Raw genomic sequence first — 25,894 nt, 5'->3', positions numbered from 1 at the left:
GCATTCTATTAAGAAGCATTGTTTTAAGGTCTTTATATTAAGTATTCTGTGGAAGGATATTAAAAGACATCAGTGGACTGGGAGGGACTTTGTAAGCATGTGTGGTGATAAATATTAACTAGACTTCTTGTGATGATAGTAATAGTAAATCACTACTTATACTAATTATATGTCCATTACACCTCAGTTAATTTTTAAAAAGTGTTAGTGGAGACCATAACTGCCTAGGTGATTAGGTGAGAAGGTATAGCTCGAAAGTGTGGGTTGAATTTTCAAAGACGGAAAGGATGTATTAAAGTATTCCACTCAAATAAACTGCACCAGGCAAGCAAGGAGGGAAAATATTCTAAGGCACCTAGAGGAATAAAATGAATGTCAGGTGTGACTGGTGAAGAGATATATTTTAGGGACCAGGGGTTAATGCATCAACTTCAGTACAGGAAGGAGAGTTTGGTTTTTATGAACCACTGAAGCTTGTTGAGTGCAGATTTCATACGATAAAAATAGGTTGATCTAGAAAACGGAGAGTAGCAGTAGCTGAGGGAATATCAGTTAAATAGCCATGACAATAGCTCAGGCTTCTCCTGCCCCAAAACAACCAAGGACAATGTAAGGAAAAAGAAAAGAAAGGAGGGGTTCCAGAAGATAGTCCCTGTGTACTTTAAGTTGGAAATAACCCAGTTATCTCTGATAAGGGCCTTGCTGCTGCTGCTGCTAAGTCGCTTCAGTCGTGTCCGACTGTGCGACCCCAGGGACTGCAGCCTACCAGGCTTCTCCATCCATCGGATTCTCCAGGCAAGAACACTGAAGTGGGTTGCCATTTCCTTCTCCAAATAAGGGCCTTATTATGATGCATTTTATTGCAATAACTGACATCCATGGAGATGCTCCAAGCATAACTGAGGGGGCACTTTGGCCATTAGAGGGAACAAAATTATTCTTCTAGGGTTCAAATACACTTCCCTAAGGATAAACTGTGATCTAAGCTGTGAAACCAGTTACATACAAAATTCACAGGTTTCTGACCAGAATACATATAGAAATCATTCTTCAAGATGAGGAGAAGCATTTGTTCTGGAACAAGAAAAGGACTCATCATGTTGGAGTAGTATTTTGAAATGTTTGGATGTGATTCATATCTTAGTAAAATCTTAATGTCTGATAAATAAGGCTAAGAGAACATTGCTGTGAAGGGAGGGGTGTTTCTAAACTCATATAGATTGAAGAGTATTGTGCAACTTCTGGTTTCTACAGTGTAATTTTTTTTTCTTTATTCTCTTCCTTCTTCTTCTCCCAGTAACTCCAAAAGGGGCAATCTTCCTTCCTCATACAAGGGAACAGAGAGAAAGAACAGTAGACATAGAGGGTAACTACAAATATACCTAACTCAAGACAACATCTGCAGGCAACTGGTTGTGTGAGTGTTCCCATTTCTCAGGATTTGATTTCCTCTAGTCAATTATGCTGATCTGTAGAGCAGATAATACCGTAATGAAACGCAACCATGTAGTTAAAACAGCTTTATATGCCAGACCAAGCACTTGGCAGATCTACAGTCTTTGATAACCGTTATAACATAATTTCTTCTTTATCCGTTTGTTTGTTGATGGATGCTTGGGTGACTTCCATGTATTCTTGGTTATTGTAAATGGTGCTACTGTGCATTGGGGTGCATGTATCCTTTTAAATTAGTATTTGCATTTTTTCTGGATATATACCCCAGGAGTGGAATTGCTAAATCATATGGTAGTTCTATTTTTAATATTTTGAGGAATATCCATGTTTTCTGTAGTGACTGCACCAATTTCCACTCCCACCTATGGTGGAGGAAGATTGTTTTTTCTCCATATCATCTTCATTTGTTAGATTTTTTTATGATGGCCAGTTTGACAAGTGTGAGGTAATATATAATTGTAGTTTTATTTGCATTCAGCAATGTTGAACATCTTTTCATATGCTTGTTGGCCACCTGTATGTCTTCTTTGGAAAAATGTCTATCTGGATCTTCTACCCTAATGATAAAAGAAATAGGGAGTGCTGAATGACACCCTTAATAATACAGATACACCAATAGTATTAAATGAAAATCTAGGCATGTGATCAAGAATCACACACATTTTAGGAAAAACAATACACTGGAAAAAACAAGAAGAACTAAAAGTATAAGAAAATATGATTCATAATCTAATCCAGGAGAGAGTTTAGAAAGAGTATAATTAGTACCCTCAGAGGAATCTGAGATAAAGAAAACATGATATATATATATATAATATATAATTGTATATTACTATATAATGATATATTTAAATATAATAAAATTCATCTTATATAATTATATATTAGTATATACACTATGTAAATTGATAATATAAAATAGCGTGTTATTTTATTATAGTGCATCATTACTTATAATAAAAATTATGTGTAATACATTACTCAGCCTTAAAAAAGGAAGAAATATTACCATTTGCAACAACATGGATGAACCTAGAAGACATTATCGCTAAGTGAAATGTCACAGAGAGACAACTACTGCATGATTTTATTTATATGAGATATCTAAAAATAGTCAAACTTATAGAAGCAGAAAATAGAATGGTAGTTGCCAAGGGCTGACAGGGAAATTGAAAGCTTTCAATGGGCATAAAGTTATACTAGATAAATAAATTCTAGAGGGCTGCAGTACGACATGGTGCCTGTAGTTGGCAATATTGTATTGGGCACTTGAAAACATCTTAAGAGGGTAGATCCCATGCTGAGTGTTCTCACTACACATTCAATAAAAAGGCAAAGGGACAAAGAAAAAACTCCGCGAGGTGCTGGATATGTTTACTGCCTTGCGACGATGGTGTCACAGGTGTATGCATATGTCCAGACTCATCAAATTGTATATATTAGATGTATACAACTTTTTTGTATATCAGACATACCTCAGAGCTGTGAAAAAATAAAGACATCGACTCTTATAGGATACACTATGTAATGTTGTGTAGCATCTTGGTCATAAGCGATAATTAAATGGTTGTTCCTTGAATATGAGCAGTTCTTACCAAGTTCTCAGCTGCTGCTGTAATCGGGTAGTATCCTTTCCTATCTTGTTTTTCCGTCTGTGACTCTGTGCCTACCTCACCGCTTCTTTCTGGCTCTCTCAATAAAATGGCACCTAAAGAAAAAATTGCTTCTTTTGTGTGTTGCTGGCTTTTTCACAGTGGGGCTCTTGATTTGAACAAACCTGAAGATGTCAGGCTATATAAGCACTCAGGGAAAGACATGTTCACAAAGGTTCCTGCTCTAGAAAATTATACACTACTTTCAAAATGCTTTGCCACATTTAAAAGTATAATTACACCCTTCTTTTTAATGGCTGACATGACATATGTTTACACGTGTTTTAGCTGACTTATGACAGTACACAGTTGTGTGTTATACATTTGGTGGCAACATCTAAAATTTCATGGGAAAACATCTGAACCTGTCTGTTGTTGACCCTGTGTTTTAGAGTAAAAAATGGAACTTGCAAGCTTCAGAATACTTTTTGATCTTTGTATAGTCAGTTAATTACCACTTTGCCTTGTTGCCTGCAAGAATTATTTGTTCAACCAACCTCACCATGTTACAGACATTTTTGTTTTTCTGTGGTTGTTTCCATTTTAGTTGAGGTTTCTAAAACAGTACTGTCCCAGAGAACTTACTATAATGATAAAAATCTTCTATATCTGCATTGCTCAATATGGTAACCCCTAGCCACATGTGTATAGGAAAATTGGCTACTGCAAATGAGGAACTGAAATTTTAATTTTATTTTATGTGAATTAAATTTAAATAGCCATATAAGACAAGTAGTGCTGTTCCACAGAAATATATTGTGGGCCACACATGAGGTTTTTAATTTTCTAATAGCCACATTTTTTAAAAAAGCTGAAAAGAAAGCAAAAATAATTTTAAAACTATGTTTTATTTAACCCAATAAATCCCAAATAGTATCATTTTAACTTAGTCAAATTCATAGAAAAAGTAAAATTGTGGTTGCCAAAGGCTTTATCAGAAGAAGGGAATGGGGAGTTATATTTAATGGATGCAGAGTTTCAATTTTACAAATTAAAGAGTCCTATAAATGGATGAGGGTCTTCCCAGGCAGTGAAAGTGGTAAAGAACCCAGCTGCCAGTGCAGAAGACGTAAGAGACGCGGATTTGATCCCTGGGTTGGGAAGATCCTCAGGAAGAGGGCATGCCAACCCACTCCAGTATTCTTGTCTAGAGAATCCCACAGACAGAGGAGCCTGGCAGGCTACAGTCCATGGCATCACCAAGAGTCGAACATGACTGAAGTGACTGAGCATGCCCACAGGCAATAATCGATGATGGTAATGGTTGTACAACAATGTGAATGGACACATTGCCTTAAAAATGGTTAGAATGGTAAATTTTATGTTATGTATATTTTTTCACAATTTAAAAAAATGAAAATAAATTATCCAATAAAAAATATTTTTAAAGTCTCCTGCATCGTAGGCAGATCCTTTACCATCTGAGCCACCAGGGAAGCCCAAGAATACTGGAGTGGGTAGGCTATCCCTTCTCCAGGGGTACTTCCCAACCCAGGAATTGAACCAGGGTCTCCTACATTGCAAGGTGGATTCTTTACCAGTTGAGCTACCAGGGAAATCCAATTATCCAATAAAAATACTATTGAAGTCATAATTTTTTTTCTTTCTTACTAAGTATCTAAATATTTAAAATCTATTATTTAATTTTTACCTAGAGTATATCAGAACTAACTTAATAGCTAGTTAGTCTTCATATTACTTAATAGCTACAAGTGGCTAGTGGCTGTTATAAAGGGAAGAATTATTATAGAGAAAGAAAACAATCAGAAACATTATTCATTAACTTCCTGCTCTTCCTACACTCCAAATGGGACCCAATCACTTTTAACCTATAGAATTATTAATCTATAGAATATATATCCATTAACTACAAAAACATAGCATTCTGGGAGGAGATGTTGATAGCAGGGAAGCTATATGTGTGTGTGTGTGTTTGTGTGTGTGTGTGTGTGTGTGTGTGTGTATGGTTGGGGCAGAAAGTATATGAGGACCTGCTGTGCAACATTTTTATGAACCTAAAACTGCTCTCAAAGATAAAGGTTTTTGTTTTGTTTTGTTTTTTTAAAAAAGGGGGAAAGAAAGAATGAAGAGGGACGTTTTGATGCATGGATGAATCTTGAAGACATTAGGCTAAATGAAGAAAGCCAGACACAAAAGGACAAATATTGTGTGAGTCCACTTATATAAGGTAGCTACAGTGTTCAGATCCATAGAGACAGGAAATAGAGTGGTAGTTTCTAGCAGCTGGAGGGAGAGAGGTTGGGGAGTTATATTTTAATGAGGATGGAATTTTCAGTTTGGGAAGATGAAATTTTGGAGATGAATGATGATGATGTTTAAATAACAATGTAAAATGTACTTAATACCATTGAACTATACACTAAAAATGGTTAAGATGGTAAAATCTTATATATGCTTTACCAGAGTAAAAAAAAAAAAAAAAAGTTTAAAAGGGAAAATCTCATTCCTCATCATCTTCCCCCAAGAGTACATCAGCAACCTACTTTAATCTTGGTGCTGCTGCTGCTAAGTCGCTTCAGTCGTCTCCCACTCTGTGCAACCACATAGACGGCAGCCCACCAGGCTGCCCCATCTCTAGGATTCTCCAGGCAAGAACACTGGAATGGGTTACCATTTCCTTCTCCAATGCATGAAAGTGAAAAGTGAAAGTGAAGCTGCTCAGTTGTGTCTGACTTTTAGCGACCCTATGGACTGCGCCCTACCAGGTTCCTCCCATGGGATTTTCCAGGCAAGAGTACTGGAGTGGGTTGCCATTGCCTTCTCCAACTTTAATCTTGACCAACCAGCAAAGTATTCACTCTTGATTCATCTCTTTCCCTCATTTCCATTTTTCTCCCAGGATAAAATTCTTCAATTCTAATTCCAAAACATAGCCTCATTTTGTCCATATCTTTTCATCATTATCATCACCTCATGCTTACTCCCATCTTGGGATCTTTCTACTTATTGTTTTCCCAGCCCAGAAGACTCTGCTGACCTTCTTGAAATGACTGGACTCTCCCTGTCATTCAAGCTGTATCTTTCAGGACACTTCCTTGCGAAAGTCTTCCCCCACCACTTTAAAGTAGCCACTCAGTTTCAATGTTTTGCAGAGTACTTATATTTTTCTGTACACAATTTTTGTTTTGTCTTTCCCTACATCATAATGTAAATTCCATGGGTTCAAGGACCTTTTCAATCTTTATTATTACTCTTTCTCTTCATCTAGTTCAGTGCCTGGTACAAATTTGGCACTCAACACACATTTTTTAAATAAACAAATGAAAGAATCTAAATTCTAGTTTCCTCACTGTGAAAGTGAATATTCATAATTGAATTTAATAGGTTGATTTGAGTATTAAATAAAATAATGTCTGTTTAAATGCTTAGAATGGTGCCTAAAGCATAGACAGCACACAGCAAAGGTTAACTGTTATTGTCATTAATATTATCACTAGGCAAATTATAGAGTGATTATGGCACCTTGGGGCATTGCTGTTACTACTTTTTACCTGGGAAGCAGAGAAGTGACAGCTAAAGGGAACCTTCTTAACCCATAGAAAGTGATAGAATATTTCTAGTAAGAAAATTGGTGTTTGAATATTCAAGTCAGTTGCATAAAAATTTTTATTGGCCAAGGTGAATTAATTGGACATGGAGGAGGTATATTTTTGTTACATAAAATTTCATAAATGAGAGTGTCCAATCTAGATATCAATCATGAATCAACAGAGTACTTGAAAGCTTAGAATGCATCTTACATGCATCATCTAACTTTTCCCCTTCACAATAATTCTGTGAAGACACAAAGATAGCTATCAATAGTCATTACCAAGGAAGCATCTTGAAAGATGAAACACATAAAATAAGTAAGCCAAAGCCTGAATCCAGTTTGTACGTCTCTAGTTTTTAATATTGTTAATCAAAATAATGTAGTTTTTAATAGGAAACATTGAAACACTCAGATTTATATGCAGTTTGGGTATGATTATTTCATGTTCTCTCAAAACAGATTAATTTTTAAAATTAAAATATCAAAATTCAATTTTGTCTAGTTTAAAAAGAAATCATACAGAATTCCTAATATTCAAACTTGTCATGAGTTTGAAGGATTTTAGTTTGCTATTTAGGGCTAAAATATCCTCTTCCTTATACCGAGCCAAAAATCCTCATGTAAAAATATCAGTTACCCAAGCTGTACTTGTTATACAAGGCTTTTTTCCCCCTCTCCCTTAAGATTTCTTATAAAGTTGCTCATCTTCTCTTCAAAAGAACAAAATCCTGGATTATATCAGTTCACCTTGGCAAAAAGAAAAACAAGAAATTTCATAATGGTAACAGAAATGAAATCTTTCACTCCATTTATATATTTCACTAAAGATAGAGCATTTTCAAAATTTAAGGTATTGTAGTTTTTAAAAATGTAGACATATGAATGAAATAATTTATCTTTAATTTGTTAAAGTGTTTAATTAAAAGAAACCCATTTGTTTGATAATTTGGTTTTATGCATAATATGCCATTGCATAATGATAGCAGCTGAAAAGATAGATAGGTGGAAAAGAAGAGATGAAAATCAGAATAGAAAATGATAAGGATGATCTATACAGTCTGATTATCCAGGAGGGGGATTGCCTTAGGTAATCTGTGGAAGAACCAGAAATATAGAGAAAGGAAAATCAAGAAGATATGGATAGTCTTAGTTGAGAAGGACAATAACTTGAACATAATGGAGACAATGAGGAGTCAAAAGTAGAAGGTGACATGCCAGTTGTGTAACGGGGTGAAGGTGAGGGAGGCAAAGAACAGATAAGAAAGAAGGCAGAAGGTAAGCAGTGTGCTAAGGATAAGAAGTCGGCATCTTATGTTTGTGAAGGGGTTGTGTGATAATCCAGGTACTTCTACTGTTGGTGGAAACATCATAAAAGAACCATGTTGGCCTGCATTCAAGTGTGAGAAAAAAATATTCTCCATATCTGTAGAGAAACTGTACTTCCATTGTCATAATTTAATAATATGGTAATGTTACAGTCTAAGCTACTTAGTAGCAATGGTAATTATGTACATATATTAACTTATTTTCTAATTATAAAAATGGTACCTTCTTCACTATATCAGTTCAGTCACTCAGTTGTGTACGACTCTTTGTGACCCCATGGACTGCAGCACGCCAGGCCTCCCTGTCCATCAGCAATTCCCAGAGCTTTCTCAAACTCATGTCCATTGAGTGGGTGATGCCATCCAACCATCTCATCCTCTGTCATCCCCTCCTTCTGCCTTAAATCTTTCCCAGCAACAGGGTCTTTTCAAATGAGTCAGTTCTTCACATCTTGTGGCCAAAGAATTGAGCTTCAGCTTCAACATCAGTCCTTCCAATGAATATTCAGGACCGATTTCCTTTAGGATGGAATGGTTGGATCTCGTTGCAGTCCAAGGGACTCTCAAGTGTCTTCTCCAACACTTCTCCAACACTGAGTGTCTTCGGCGCTCAGCTTTCTTTATAGTCCAACTCTCACATCCATACATGACTACTGGAAAAACCATACCTTTGACTAGACAAACTTTTGTTGGGAATGTCTCTGCTTTTTAATATGCTGTCTAGGTTGATCATAGATTTTCTTCCAAGGAGCAAGCATCTTTTAATTGCATAGCTGTAGCAAATTTGGAAAACTCAGCAGTGGCCACAGGACTGGAAAAGGTCAGTTTTCATTCCAATCCCAAAGAAGCAATGCCAAAAAATGCTCAAACTACTGCACAATTGCATTCATCTCACACGCTAGTAAAGTAATGCTCAAAATTCTCCAAGCCAGGTTTCAGCAATACGTGAACCGTGAACTTCCAGATGTTCAAGCTGGTTTCAGAAAAGGCAGAGGAACCAGAGACCAAGTTGCCAACATCCGCTGGATCATGGAAAAAGCAAGAGAGTTCCAGAAAAACATCTATTTCTGTTTTATTGACTATGCCAAAGCCTTTGACTGTGTGGATCACAATAAACTGGAAAATTCTGAAAGAGATGGGAATACCAGACCACCTGACCTGCCTCTTGAGAAACCTATATACAGGTCAGAAAGCAACAGTTAGAACGGGACATGGAACAACAGACTGCTTCCAAATAGGAAAAGGAGTACGTCAAGGCTGTGTATTGTCACCCTGCTTATTTAACTTTTATGCAGAGTACATCATGAAAAATGCTGGGCTGGAAGAAGCACAAGCTGGAATCAAGATTGCTGGGAGAAATATCAATAACCTCAGATATGCAGATGACACCACCCTTATGGCAGAAGGTGAAGAGGAACTCAAAAGCCTCTTGATGAAAGTGAAAGAGGAGAGTGAAAAAGTTGGCTTAAAGCTCAACATTCAGAAAATGAAGATCATGGCATCTGGTCCCATCACTTCATGGCAAATAGATGGGGAAAGAGTGGAAACAGTGTCAGACTTTATTTTTGGGGGGCTCCAAAATCACTGCAGATGGTGACTGCAGCCATGAAATTAAAAAATGCTTACTCCTTGGAAGGAAAGTTATGGCCAACCTAGATAGCATATTGAAAAGCAGGGATATTACTTTGCCAACAAAGGTCCGTCTAGTCAAGGCTATGGTTTTTCCAGTGGTCATGTATGGATGTGAGAGTTGGACTGTGAAGAAAGCTGAGTGCTGGAGAATTGATGCTTTTGAACTGTGGTGTTGGAGAAGACTCTTGAGAGTCCCTTGGACTGCAAGGAGATCCAACCAGTCCATTCTGAAGGAGATCAGCCCTGGGTGTTCTTTGGAAGGAATGATTCTAAAGCTGAAACTCCAATACTTTGGCCACCTCATGTGAAGAGTTGACTCATTGGAAAAGACTCTGATCCTGGGAGGGATTGGGGGCAGGAAGAAAAGGGGATGACAGAGGATGAAATGGCTGGGTGGCATCAACTGGGAGGGATTGGGGGCAGGAAGAAAAGGGGACGACAGAGGATGAGATGGCTGGATGGCATCACCGACTCAATGGACGTGAGTTTGAGTGAACTCTGGGAATTAGTGATGGAAAGGGAGGCCTGGCGTGCTGTAATTCATGGGGTCACAAAGAGTTGGACACAACTGAGGGACTGAACTGAACTGAACTGAGTCACCATCTGCAGTGAACTTGGAGCCCCCAAAAATAAAGTCTCTCACTGTTTCCATTGTTTCCCCATCTATTTGCCATGAAGTGATGGGACCAGATGCCATGATCTTACTTTTCTGAATGTTGAATTTTAAGCCAGCTTTTTCACTCTCCTCTTTCACTTTCATCAAAGAGGCTCTTTAGTTCTTCACTTTCTATCATAAGGGTGGTATCATCTGCATATATGAAGTTACTGATATTTGTCCCAGCAATCTTGATTCCAGTTTGTGCTTAATCCAGCCCAGTATTTCTCATGATGTACTCTGCATATAAGTTAAATAAGCAGGGTGACAATATACAGCATTGACATACTCCTGTCCCAATTTGGAACCAGTCTGTTGTTCCATGCTGCTGCTTCTGCTGCTAAGTTGCTTCAGTCGTGTCTGACTCTGTGCGACCCCAGAGACGGCAGCCCACCAGGCTCCCCCGTCCCTGGGATTCTCCAGGCAAGAACACTGGAGTGGGTTGCCATTTCCTTCTCCAATGCATGAAAGTGAAAAGTGAAAGTGAAGTCGCTCAGTCGTGTCCGACTCCTAGTGGCCCCATGGACTGCAGCCTACCAGGCTCTTCCATCCATGGGATTTGCCAGGCAAGAGTAGTGGAGTGGGTCTGTTGTTTCATGTCCAGTTCTAACTGTTGCTTCTTGACCTGCATACAGATTTCTCAGGAGGCAGTTCAGGTGGTCTGGTATTCCCATCTCTTGAAGAATTTTCCACAGTTTGTTGTGATTCCCACAGTCAAAGGCTTTGGCACAGTCAATAAAGAAGTAGATGTTTTTCTGGAACTCTCTTGCTTTTTCGATAATTCAACAGATGTTGGCAATTGTATCTCTGATTCCTCTGTCTTTTCTAAATCCAGCTTGAACATATGGAAGTTCACAGTTCACATACTGTTGAAGCCTGACTTAGAGGATTTTGAGCATTACTTTGCTAGCGTGTGAGATGAGTGCAATTGTGCGGTAGTTTGAGCATTCTTTGGCATTCCCTTTCTTTGGGATTGGAATGAAAACTGACCTTTTCCAGTCCTGTGGCCACTGCTGAGTTTTCCAAATTTGCTGGCATATTGAGTGCAGCACTTGCACAGCATCATCTTTTAGGATTTGAAATAGCTCAACTGGAATTCTTCACTATAATACTTAGGAAAATTATTTAATTAAAAGGAAAATTATTTTCTTTTAATTAAAATTTTAAAAATTAAAAATTTTCTTTTTAATTAAAAAGAAAATAAATGCTATATACAACCTCAGCATTCAGGAAAAGTCATTCTTAACAAGTTGCAGACATAGAAATATATGTTTACTTAACATTTACTCTGTGTGATCATCTAAATTGTTTGATACTTTTAACCACATTTTAACAATGTAATATGTGACTCTACATTTAATTAATTATATAATTAATAGTTTTTCAGAGGGATGCCTTTAAAGGCTGAATAATATTCTACTAAAATATTTTGGTCTTTTATATTTTCATTTTTTGACCTGGAACCTAGCAATGACCAATTTTATAAATAAATGCCTGTCTCTAAGTGAAATTTTTGGGTTAAGCTTTTTAAAGTCCCTTGATATATAATTATATTGGCTTTAAGAAAGTCTCATAAATATCCACTGCTTACAGTGTGAATATGAGAACAGAATGAACTTGGGTAATGGATATTCTTTGCTATCTGAACTCACAGTATGAGAATTTAGGAATTAGATAGCAAAGCATTTGGCACATATATTTTCAGAAACTTGGAATTACATTATGAATGCAGTTTTATATCTTGATATTTCTTTTAGAATTATATAGAAAAGTGACAACTACAATGACAGCAGATTTTTATTAGCAACAATAGATGCCAGAAAACAATGAGGTAATATCTTTAAAGTATTGAGGAAAAATAAAATGTCAAGAGAATCAAATATTCAGCTAAACTGTCATTCAAGAGTGCAGGAAAAATAATGACAATTTGTTTTTCATACTTAAAAAAATAAAATTTCCTGCAAACCCTGAAATATCCTGAAATAATGAATCAGTTCAGTGCAGTCGCTCAGTTGTGTCCGACTCTTTGTAACCTCATGGACTGCAGCATTCCAGGTGTCCATGTCCATCATCAACTCCCGGAGCTTGCTCAAACTCATGTCCATTGAGCTGCTGATGCCATCCAACCATTTCATTCTCTGTCGTCCCCTTCTCCTCCTGCCTTCAATCTTTCCCACCATCAGGGTCTTTTCCAGTGAGTCAGTTCTTTGCATTAGGTGGCCAAGGTATTGGAGCTTCAGCTTCAGCACCAGTCCTTCCAGTGAATACTCAGGAATATACCTTTGCAAAAAAAAAAAAAAAAAACCATAGAAAAAATGGAATGCATAAAACAGTAAGTGTGAACATGTGAGAAATGTTTATAAATCTAATTAATTATTGACTAAAAGTTACAATAGTTTTACATATTTAAAAGGTAATGCTAGATAGTATGAAAAAGCCTGAATTACAGAGTAACTTCATATTTCAGATAAAGATAGCAAACATCTTTTAAAATACATAGTAGAATTCATAAGTAGGAAAAATTTCCAGCAGCCAAAAACAAAGCAGAAACAAGAGCCTGAAGATAAATATGTTTTAGAAGCAATGAAGAGAAGCAAAATGTGGCTCTTCAACACTTAATTATGTATAGAAAGAGACAAAATATGAGGAATTGGGTAGATAAAAATGAAAAATTTTAATGGAAAATTCACAGAAATCAACAGCATGAACTTTCAATAAAAAAGATATTCTGCCCATTGCTATCTCAGAAAGATTTTGAAAAAGTTTGTCTGTCATGCTAGAGTTCTAAGTTTGGGTAACATAATTACTAGGGTGATTTGCCAAGTGTGTTTATTTGGTTACAGAGTTAAATGTATAAAAACTTTTAAACTATTGGAAGAATATATAAAAGAATTATGCTTATGAATTTGGAATTATAAGGAGTTTTTTAAATGAGTTTCAAAAAGTAGAAATTTTATTGAAAAGACTCATAATTTGATCAAATCAAAATATAAATCTTCTGTCAAATAAAGGAAAGCATGATGTAATAGAAATGTAAAAGGCAGAAAATGCTGAAAAAATGTATTGGCAAAATGTAAACCATGCAAAGAATTGAAGTAACAAAAGTATATACAAAACATCAAAGGAAAACTAAAAAAAAAGGCAACAAAAAAGGAAAATGGATAAATGGTTTATAGATACAAAATTCATATCAGATACCCAATTGGATAATAGATACATAAAAATTATCAAAGCTGGCAAACATTGAAGTAAAATTAAAACAACCTAGTCTCCAGTGTGGTGTTGGAGAAGACGCTTGCGAGTCCCTTGGACTGCAAGGACATCAACCCAGTCAATCCTAAAGGAAATCAATCCTGAATATTCATTGGAAGGACTGATGTTGAAACTGAAGCTCCAACACTTAGGCCACCTGATGCAAATAACTGACTCATTGGAAAAGACCCTGATGCTGGGAAAGATTGAAGGCGGGAGGAGAAGGGGACGACAGAGGATGATGATTGGATGGCATCACTGACTCAATGGACATGAATTTTAGTAAACTCCAGGAGTTGGTGATGGACAGGAAAGACTGGCATGCTGTCGTTCATGGGGTCGCAAAGAGTCGGACAAGACTGAGTGACTCAACTGAACTGAACTGGGTCTCCAGTATAGCCCTATCAGCTTGGCAAAATTTTATTAATGTGATATTGCCAACTGTTATCAAGGATGGACAGAAAAACAAAATATTCAACTATGGCTGCTGAAAACATAGACAACAGTTTAGCAAATCTAATAAAGCAGACCAACTTCTCCCTCTCTCCCTGTAAGTCCTTTTCTAGACATACATCTTAGAGCAACAGTTCTAAGTGTGGTCCACAGACCAGTGGGAGCCCCTGAGATCCTTTCAGGGTATCTGCAAGTCAAAAATAGTTAATAAGACCTCATTATTTTTTTTTTGTCTGTAGAGATGTTTGCATTGGTGGTATAAATGCAATAAAAGATAAAACTGCTGATGCTTTAACACACAGAATATGGTTTCTGTATTCTTCACCACCAGGGACTTGCAGTTAAAATAGAAAAAGCTAGTTTTACCAAAGAATGTCCTTGATAAATAGGTGAAAAGTATTAAATTTCTTAAATCTTGACTGTTGAGTGCACATCTTTTTAATATTCTGTGTGATAAAATTGCAATTAAGCATGAAGTATTTCAACAGCATATTGAGCAGCAAAGAACAACACTTGTGTGATTGAGTTATGAACAGAATAGTTATTTTTATTTATGAAATATCATTTTTACTTGAATGAAGAACTGACAGACAAACTACAATTGTTCAGGAGGGTATCTCGCAGTCACTTTCATGGAAGTGAGTTTCAACCAAGAAAGTTTGATGATTCAAGGCAAACAATGGATAATATTTGTAACAAAAATAAAATTCAAATTTCTAAGTGAAAATTAGAATTTTGAAAAACTGATATTAGCTACTGTGAGCTTCAGTTCAGTTCGATTCAGTCACTCAATCGTGTCCGACTCTTTGTGACCCCATGAATTGCAGCACGGCAGGCCTCCCTGTCCATCACCAACTCCCAGAGTCTACCTAAACCCATGTCCATTGTGTTGGTGATGCCATCCAACCATCTCATCCTCTGTCGTCCCTTTCTCCTCCTGCCCCCAATCCCTCCCAGCATCAGGGTCTTTTCAGATGGGTCAGCTCTCCACATCAGGTGGCCAAAGTATTGGAATTTCAGTTTCAGCATCAGTCCTTCCAATGAACACCCAGGACTGATTTCCTTTAGGATGGACTGGTTGGATCTCCTTGCAATCCAAGGGACTCTCAAGAGTCTTCTCCAACACCACAGTTCAAAAGCATCAATTCTTCAGTGCTCAGCTTTCTTTATAGTCCAACTCTCACATCCATACATGACTGCCGGAAAATCTATAGCCTTGACTAGATGGACCTTGTTGGCAAACTAATGTCTCTGCTTTTCAATATGCTATCTAGGTTGGTCATAACTTTCCTTCCAAGGAGCAAGAATCTTTTAATTTCATGGCTGCAATCACCATTCGCAGCAATTTTGGAGCCCAGAAAAATAAAGTCAGCCACTGTTTCCACTGTTTCCCCATCTATTTGCCATGAAGTGATGGGACCGGATGCCATGATCTTCATTTTCTGAATGTTGAGCTTTAAGCCAACTTTTTCACTCTCCTCTTTCACTTTCATCAAAAGGCTCTTTAGTTCTTCTTCACTTTCTGCCATAAGGGTGGTGTCATCTGAATATCTGAGGTATTGATATTTCTCCCGGCAATCTTGATTCCAGCTTGTGCTTCTTGCAGCCCAGTGTTTCTCATGCATAACTTCTGCATAGAAGTTAAATAAGCAGGGTGACAATATACAGCCTTGACGTACTCCTTTTCCTATTTGGAACCAGTCTGTTGTTCCATGTCCAGTTCTAACTGTTGCTTCCTAACCTGTTTACAGGTTTCTCAAGAGGCAGGTTAGGTGGTCTGGTATTCCCATCTCTTTCAGAATTTTCCACAGTTTATTGTGATCCACACAGTCAAAGGCTTTGGCATAGTCAATAAAGAAGAAATAGATGTTTTTCTGGAACTCTCTTAACAGCTTCCTGATGTTTAAAGCCCTTTCTGATGTGAATTATTGTTCATTGTACGCGTGCATGCTAAGTTGTTTCAGTTGTGTCCCTGTGGACTGTAGCCCTCCAGGCTCCTCTTTCATGGGATTCTCCAGGCAAGAACACTGGAGTGGGTTGCCATATCCTCCTTCAGTGGATCTTCTCAACCCAGGGATTGAACGCAAGGTTCTTACATCTCCTGCATTGGCAGGTGAGATCTTTACTGCTAGCACCACCTTGGAAGACCTAGTGCTCATTATGAATTATATATCTATTAAATTATAAAACTCAAAATTCATGATTGTAACTTCCACTGGAGAGGGAAAGAAAAGGCAATATGTGTGAAGGAATTCAAATTAAAATACTTTATGTATATGAAAAAATGAAAATAATTTTATAGCAAGCCTTTTTCTTCTTTTCTGTAGGGCATATTTAAATGTATTCTGTTTCCTTTTTTAGTAGTTTATTATTAAAAACACAAATGCTTTAACATCAATCTTTATTGTAGCTATCATTATTGTCTTTGAATTAATTCTTCCTTTAGGAAGTTTTGTGGATTTGAGTATGGTTCTTGATGTATTTTATTCAACATAAAACTTACATAAGTATATAGCAACAATACACTAAGAATGCATGCATCTAAGTGCACTTCCCAAGTCTATATTTTTAAAAAAACATTTTGCCAGTTTCATAGGAAAAAGTGACACACGATTGATTTCATTACTATTTTGGTGACCAGTAGTGTTCAGTCCCTGGGTCGGGAGGATCTTCTGGAGGAGAGAATGGCAACCCACTCCAGTATTCTTGTCTGGAATATCCCATGGACAGAGAAGCCTGGAGGGTTACCGTTCATGGAGTTGCAGAGTCTGACATGACTGAAGCTAGTTGGCGTGCACACACACAGTGAAGTCCAGGAATGGGAAAAGCACAAATGATTAAACTAAGATTATTCCTGCTTTAGAAACCAAGAAACAGTCAGCTTGATACTCCTGTCCTTGGAGAATTCACTTCACTCTTGATTTCTTTACCACTAGTGCAACCTGGTAAGAACAAAGAGAGAATTGTAGGCCTGTACTCTTAGGTCAAAGAGCACTGGGAGAATTTACTATCATGGTTTCCCTGTCCACCATTTCTCACATATGGTGTTGGGGTGAAGTGGCTCTGCAATTTCATAATTATTTAATATGCTCAGTGTCTGCAAGAAATGCGACAGATATGAGAAATAACAGGTTCCCAAATATGTGTATTTGGATTCCCATATCTATGCATGCGTGTATGCTAAGTCACTTCAGTCATATCTGACTCTTTCCAACCCTGTGGATGGTAGCCTACCAGGCTCCTCTGCCCATGGGATTCTCCAGGCAAGAATATTCTCCAGGGTTGCCATGCCCTCTTCCAAGGGATCTTCCCTACTCAGGGATCGAACCCACATCTCTAATGTCCCCTGTATTTGGCAGGAGGGTTCTTTACCACTAGCGCCCCCTAGGAAGCCCTCCAAGATCTATTGTTCTTGTTCAGTTCCTCAGTCATGTCCGACTCTTTGTGACCCCATGGACTGCAGCATTCCAGCCTTCCTTATTCTTCACTATCTCTGGGAGTTTGCTCAAACTTATGTCCATTGAGTTAGTGATGCCATCCAACCATCTCATCCTCTGTCACCACGTTCTCTTCCTGCCATCAATCTTTCCCAGCATCAGGGTATTTTCAAATGAGTTGGCTGTTTGCATCAGGTGGCCACAGTATTGGAGCTTCAGCTTCAGCATCAGTCCTTCCAATAAATATTAAGGGTTTATTTCTTTCAGGGTTGACTGGTTTCATCCCCTTGGTGTCTAAGGGACTCTCAGGAATCTTCTCCAGCACCGTGGTTGGAAAGAATCAGTTCTGTGGTGCTCAGCCTTCTTTACAGTGCAACTCTATCATGACTACTGGAAAAACCACAGTTTTGCCTATACAGACCAAAGAATAAAATCAATCTGATTTCAGTACTGACTATCTGGTGATGTACATGTGCAGAGTTATCTATTGTGTTGTTATAAGATGGTGTTTGCTATGACCAATGTGTTCTCTTGGCAAAACTCTGTTAGCCTTTGCCCTGCTTCATTTTGTTCTCTAAGGCCATACTTGCCTGTTACTCCAGGTATCCTGCTTTTGCATTCCAATCCTCTATGATGAAAATGGCATCTGTTTTTGGTATTAGTTCTAGAAGATCTTGTACGTGTTCATAGAACCATTCAGCTTCAGCTTCTTTGGCATTAGCGGTTGGGACATAAACTTGGATTACTCTGATGTTGAATGATTTGCCTTAGAAACAAACTGAGATCATTTTGTCATTTTTTGAGATTGCACCAAAGTATTGTTTTTAAAACTCTTGTTGACTATAAGGGTACTCCATTTCTTCTAAGGGATTCTTGCCCACAGTGGTAGATATAATGGTCATCTATATTAAATTCACCCATACCTGTCTGTTTTAGTTCACTGATTCCTAAAATGTCAATGTTCACTCTTGCTGTGTCTATATACACCAGAAAATCATCTACTTCATATGTTCCCATTTCTTAATTTATCCAGATTTCTACCTATACCATCCTTTGGAGATTATCTTACATAATAGATCTATTCCTTTCAGTAGCTATCATTGTTATATAAGGAGGGATTTTAGTGACCTAGCCTTGCTTTTTCACCTCTGAAATTGTTCATGATGATGACTTTCATTCTAGTTAATAGTTTTCTACACCATTTGATGTCCTCTGAGATCAAAACCATGCTGAAAGCCAGCAATGCCATTAAATTATCACTTCTTGATGAAGTTACGCTTGTCTGTTTACTTCCCATGATCCTGTCCTCATGGTAGCTTTTGGCAGAAGCCTGTTTTATTCTTTATATTTATCCTTTCTAGAACAAAGGATCCATATAAAATAATTTCATATTTTGTTTATCATTTCAATTTGTGTTTCCTTTTTCATATTTTGACCAATTTTTATTGTACTTTGTATTCTTTTCTTCCTGATTTTTAAAGACTCTTTTTTAAGTATAAATATATCACAGGCATCTTGAACAAAATTAATTTGTCAAATTTGTGGTACATTGTAAATTTCCTTTAAGTTTCTTTATGATCTTCATTTTGCATTCAGAAGTTTAAAGTTTATATATAGACATAATATATCAGTTCTTTAAATGCATGGCTTCTTCCATTGCTTTGTTTTTCCCCCCTGTAAACCTACTTAAGATTTGCCCATAATTTCTTTGTTTTCATTTTTGTACTTGACTCCTCAAGTCATGCAGAATTTATCTAGTATGTATTGTAAGGAGTGAACTTGTCTTCTTTATTTTTTTTTTTTTTTTTATTATTCTGGCCAATTTTGTCAGGACAAAAAAGTCATGGGGGAAAAAGAAGCTTTATTTTCTCATTCAATTATGATACCACCTCTATCATGTATTTAGTTTTTGCATAGAAAAATCATTCGTATTTTGGGTTTTTTATTCTGATTGATTTGCCTCTCTGTGGATTCCTGGGTAACTGCTCTACTGTTCTGATTATTGTTCTTCTAAGTTTCATCACTTGTAGGCATGATTCCCTCTGTCCTCCCATTTTATTTCCAGAAAATTTGTTGCCTAATCCTACCTTTTTATTCTTCTAAATGTACCTCAGAATGTCTTCTATAAAAATTTCTGGGATGTTAATTAGAATTGCAATTTGGATCACAAATTAATTTGAAAATATTAAGTGGAATTCCTGTTTCTGTTCAGGAGCTTAACATATATCTTTAATGATTCTCTTATTTCTTACAACTGCAAGGAGATCCAACTGGTCCATTCTGAAGGAGATCAGCCCTGGGATTTCTTTGGAGGGAATGATGCTAAAGCTGAAACTCCAGTACTTTAGCCACCTCATACGAAGAGTTGACTCATTAGAAAAGATTCTGATGCTGGGAGGGATTGGGGGCAGGAGGAGAAGGGGACGACAGAGGATGAGATGGCTGGATGGCATCACTGACTCAATGGACATGAGTTTGAGTGAACTCCGGGAGTTGGTGATGGACAGGGAGGCCTGGCGTGCTGCGATTCATGGGGTCACAAAGAGTCGGACACGACTGAGTGACTGAACTGAACTGAACTGAGAGTCACTTCATATCATTCTTATCGATAAAACTCCTACCTTGTTATTGCTGTAAACACGATAGGATATTTTGACTCATATTTTCTAATAGTGATGGGAAATGGCAACCCACTCCAGTGTTCTTGCCTGGAGAATCCCAGGGGCTGGGGAGCCTGGTGGGCTGCTGTCTATGGGGTTGCACAGAGTCTGACACAACTGAAGTGACTTAGCAGCAGCAACATAAGGATTAATAATTATTACACATTTATTTTGCATTAAATCCATATTAAAATGGGTTTATTTTGGGGGGCTCCAAAATCACTGCAGATGGTGATGCAGCCATGAAATTAAGACACTTGCTCCTTGGAAGAAAAGTTATGACCAAACTAGAGAGCATATTAAAAAGCAGAGATATTACTTTGCCAACAAGTGTCCATATAGTCAAAGCTATGGTTTTTCCAGTAGTCATGTATGGATGTGATAGTTGGACTATAAAGAAAGCTGAGTGCCGAAGAATTGATGCTTTTAAACTGTGGTGTTGGAGAAGACTCTTTTTTTTTTTCTTTAATTTTTTTTTAAACTTTACAATATTGTATTGGTTTTGCCATATATCAACATGAATCTGCCACAGGTATACATGTGTTCCCCATCCTGAATCCTCCTCCCTCCTCCCTCCCCGTACCATCCCTCTGGGTCATCCCAGTGAACCAGCCCCAAGCATCCAGTATCATGCATCGAACCTGGACTGGCGACTCATTTCATATATGACATTATACATGTTCAATGCCATTCTCCCAAATCATCCCACCGTCTCCCTCTCCAAGCGACTCCTACAGCTCAATTCAAGAAAAATAAATGACCAAATCAAAAAATGGGCCAAAGAACTAAACAGACATTTCTCCAAAGAAGACACACAGATGGCTAACAAACACATGAAAAGATGCTCAACATCACTCATTATTAGAGAAATGCAAATCAAAACCACTATGAGGCACCATTTCACGCCAGTCAGAATGGCTGTGATCCAAAAGTCTACAAGCAATGAATGCTGGAGAGGGTGTGGAGAAAAGGGAACCCTCTTACACTGTTGGTGGGAATGCAAACTAGTACAGCCACTATGGAGAACAGTGTGGAGATTCCTTAAAAAACTGGAAATAGAACTGCCATATGATCCAGCAATCCCACTGCTGGGCATACACACTGAGGAAACCAGAATTGAAAGAGACATGTGTACCCCAATGTTCATCACAGCACTGTTTATAATAGCCAGGACATGAAAGCAACCTAGATGTCCATCAGCAGATGAATGGATAAGAAAAGCTGTGGTACATATACACAATGGAGTATTACTCAGCCATTAAAAAGAATACATTTGAATCAGTTCTAATGAGGTGGATGAAACTGGAGCCTATTATACAGAGTAAAGTAAGCCAGAAAGAAAAACACCAATACAGTATACTAACGCATATATATGGAATTTAGAAAGATGGTAACAATAACCCTGTATACGAGACAGCAAAAGAGACACTGATGTATAGAACAGTCTTTTGGAGAAGACTCTTGAGAGTCCCTTGGACTGCAAGGAGATCCAACCAGTCCATCCTAAAGGAGATCAGTCCTGGGTGTTCTTTGGAAGGACTGATGCTGAAGCTGAAACTCCAATACTTTGGCCACCTGATGTGAAGAACTGCTTCATTGGAAAAGACCCTGATGCTGGGAAAGATTGAAGGCAGGAGGAGAAGGGGACGACAGAGAATGAGATGGTTGGATGGCATTACTGATCGATGGACTTGAGTTTGAGCAAGCTCAGGGATTTGGTGATGGACAGGGAAGCCTGGCGTGCTGCAGTCCATGGGGTCGCAAAGAGTCAGACATGACTGAGTGACTGAACTGAACATATTAAAATATTTTGTTCTGATAGTTTTCCCCCATGATCTGGCTTTTCTAGATAGATAATTTCATCATCTACAGATAATGATACAATAAAAGCTGTATCTGTTTCTTTATACCAGTGTCAAAATTTTTTTAAATAAGTTTAAATAATGTGTAGGCTATTGTTTCTAGTTTTAATATTAATAGCTTTTTTCTCCCTCTAGAGTAGTGTCAGCAGTGCAAAGTTCTGAAGCTGGAATGCCCTTCTCATGGCCGTTGCAAACATCATTAAATGATCATTGCATTTTGTATTTCTAGTGTTCTCGGTAACTAGAGAACATATGCATATGATATTTTTTATTTGGATTGAGTACCTCTACTTTAAATACATAATTCAAATTACATCATCCTATTTTAGTTTCTTAACACTTCAGTCTAAAACTTATTAGATTGTAAACAGTAAACTGATATTTAAATAAGATTTACTGTTTACCCTCTGTTTCCTATTCATTTAGGACAAAGACTACATTTACCCTTGTATCCTTAGCTCCTAGAACACTTGGCACATAAAGCTATTCAATACATATTTCCTAATAAATGACTCCCATCTATTAAAGATCTGCCCCTAGTTCTCTTTCCATCTCTAGTCCTGCATACAAAACATTTCTGTAGGGGATAAGCATCTCAAGGAGCACTACACTTCTGCCTGACTCTCTGTAATTTGTAGGACATTGTGTCTCAGGTGTTGTTATTTCCAGCATCCATAAAAGAGAATATGAAGAAGGATGTGGGGATGCTCCTAGCTAAAGCAGAATAGTTTGGCAGCACCTGGTGCTGTCTCTTAATCTTGGAGTTAGTGATAAATCTATAATAAGCAAAGATTTTACCCACTTCTAGAAGATATTAATACTTTTATGGATGAATCAGAGAAAAAAGTATATGCATTGAATTTTAGACATTACTTCTTGATCTACCTCTATAATTAATAGGAATATCACCCAGATTTTGTCCAATTGAATTCTCTGACTTGTAGATTATAGTGATGCTCTTCTTTTTGTTACTGCTTTTTTATTTTGTATGAACCTTCAGAAATATATGTAATATGAAATCTAAAGTTTTCATAGTCATAGTAACCTAAAAGGCAGTAGTTGTGTGTGTGTGTGTGTGTGTGTGTGTGTGTGTGGTGGCTCAGACTTTAAAGCGTCTGCCTACAATGCAGGAGACCTGAGTTCAATCCCTGGGTCGGGAAGATCCTCTGGAGAAGGAAATGGCAACCTACTCCAGTACCCTTTCCTGGAAAATCCCATGGATGGAGGAGTATGGTAGACTACAGTCCATGGGGTTGCAAAGAGTCAGACACGACTGAGTGACTTCACTTCAGTTCACTTAATATATGTTTATAGATATATATAGTAAGTGTTTAATGAATGCTGTATTGATTATGCATTTAAGAATTAAATAAGATGTTGCAACAAACTCTAAGAGGTGTATGCTGCTGCTGCTGCTAAGTCACTTCAGTCGTGTCCGACTCTGTGCGACCCCATAGACAGCAGACCACCAGGCTCCCCCGTCCCTGGGATTCTCCAGGCAAGAACACAGGAGTGGGTTGCCATTTCCTTCTCCAATGCATAAAAGTGAAAAGTGAAAGTGAAGTCACTCAGTCATGTCTGACTCTTAGCGACCCCATGGACTGCAGCCTACCAGGCTCCTCCGTCCATGGAATTTTCCAGGCAAGAGTACTGGAGTGGGGTGCCATTGCCTTGAGAGGTGTATACTAATACCCTAATGTTATAAAGATTGGTTCTTAAATTCAGAGAATATAAACAGTGTCTGTACATTCATAGCCAAAAAGTAAAATAAAACTAAACAAAACAGATTTGATACAGGTATCCTGCCTGAAACATTTGTATTTTTACTAATACATTCTGAATTTCTATACTATCATTGCCTGGATACCATGAAAAGAAACAGAAAATATACACATGCACATGCACATGCACACACACACACACACACACACACAGAGTTGACTCATTATTCACAGTAATTGTGCTCCATTAAGTCACTATGAACACTGAGTTAATGAATGCTGAGTCTTTGTATCTAGGGAACACATAGGGTTAGGTTCCTATGAGCCCCTGGTCATATGTAGGCAAATTTGCACATGAATCCACAAACTATGAAAGTTGATTGTATTGCACTCACACACACAGTACACATATACACATACATGCATACACATATCAAAGGCCTATATTAATACTTTCAATTTCCAGTCCAGCACTGCAAGGTTCATTCTAGCTTTGTCTTTCTGACAATGAGAAATCTGACTCTGATTATTTACAGTATATCTACTAATTTGTTCAGCCCTAATATACAAACAAGGTGGTTTCATAATTCATAACCCGTATCCCTATGAGAAATACATTCAAAAACTGGAGTACTTATACAGGGTGTTTTAGTCATCTGTAACTTTATAGTATCAGTCAAAATATGATTTTCCATCCCCTTTCTTCTTCATTCCTACAATTCATTTGTAATTTGATGCACACATTAGATGCATTTGTCACAATCTGCAGCCCATCTTTCTTCTGTATCCTGGTTGATTTTTTAAATTTCCATATATTAAAATTCACTTTTTTGAGGTGTGTGTTCTATGGATTTTGATGAATGCATAGAGTAAGATATCTAACACTGTTCTGTACATAACAGTTCCATCACCTTCAAAATTTCCTCACACTGCTCCTTTATAGACAACCTCTCTCCCACTCCACACTGCTCCTTTTCTTTCCTCAAAATTGGCCTTTTCCAAGTGTCATGGAAATCAAATTATGTAATATATAGCCTTTGGCTACTGACTCTTTTCCTTAGAAAAAAGCATTTAAGATTCATCTATTTTATTGCTTGAATCAATAGTTTATTATTTTTTTTTATGTCAAGTAGTATTCCTTGAATTTCCAGATGTTCAAGCTGGTTTTAGAAAAGTCAGAGGAACCAGAGATCAAATTGCCAACATCCGCTGGACCATTGAAAAAGCAAGAAAGTTCCAGAAAAACATCTATTTTTGCTTTATTGACTATGCCAAAGTCTTTGACTGTGTGGATCACAATAAATTGTGGAAAATTCTGAAAGAGATGGGAATACCACACCACCTGACCTGCCTCTTGAGAAACCTGTATGCAAGTCAAGAAGCCACAGTTAGAACTGGACATGGAACAACAGACTGGTTCCAAATAGGAAAAAGAGTACGTCAAGGCTTTATATTGTCACCCTGCTTATTTAACCTCTATGCAGAGTACATTGTGAAAAATGCTGGGCTGGAAGAAGCACAAGCTGGAATCAAGATTGCCAGGAGAAATATCAATAACCTCAGATATGCAGATGACACCACCCTTATGGCAGAAAGTGAAGAGGAACTCAAAAGCCTCTTGATGAACGTGAAAGAGGAGAGTGAAAAAGTTGGCTTAAAGCTCAACATTCAGAAAATGAAGATCATGGCATCTGGTCCCATCAATTCATTGGAAATAGATGGGGAAAGAGTGGAAACAGTGTCAGACTTTATTTTGGGGGGCTCCAAAATCACTGCAGATGGTGACTGCAGCCATGAAATTAAAAGACGCTTACTCCTTGGAAGGAAAGTTAGGACCAACCTAGATAGCATATTCAAAAGCAGAGACATTACTTTGCCAACAAAGGTCCGTCTAGTCAAGGCTATGGTTTTTCCATTGGTCATGTATGGATGTGAGAGTTGGACTGTGAAGAAGGCTGAGCGCTGAAGAATTGATGCTTTTGAACTGTGGTGTTAGAAAAGACTCTTGAGAGTCCCTTGGACTGCAAGGAGATCCAACCAGTCCATTCTGAAGGAGATCAGCCCTGGGATTTCTTTGGAAGGAATGATGCTGAAGCTGAAACTCCAGTACTTTGGCCACCTCATGCGAAGAGTTGATTCATTGGAAAAGACTCTGATGCTGGGAGGGATTGGGGACAGGAGGAGAAGGGGATGACAGAGGATGAGATGCTTGGATGGCATCACTGACTCGATGGACG

Source organism: Bos mutus, chromosome 8, assembly GCF_027580195.1.
Source record: "Bos mutus isolate GX-2022 chromosome 8, NWIPB_WYAK_1.1, whole genome shotgun sequence".
Lineage (NCBI taxonomy): Eukaryota > Metazoa > Chordata > Mammalia > Artiodactyla > Bovidae > Bos > Bos mutus.
The sequence above is the reverse complement of the archived record's forward strand: the minus strand, read 5'-3'. Positions refer to the sequence as shown.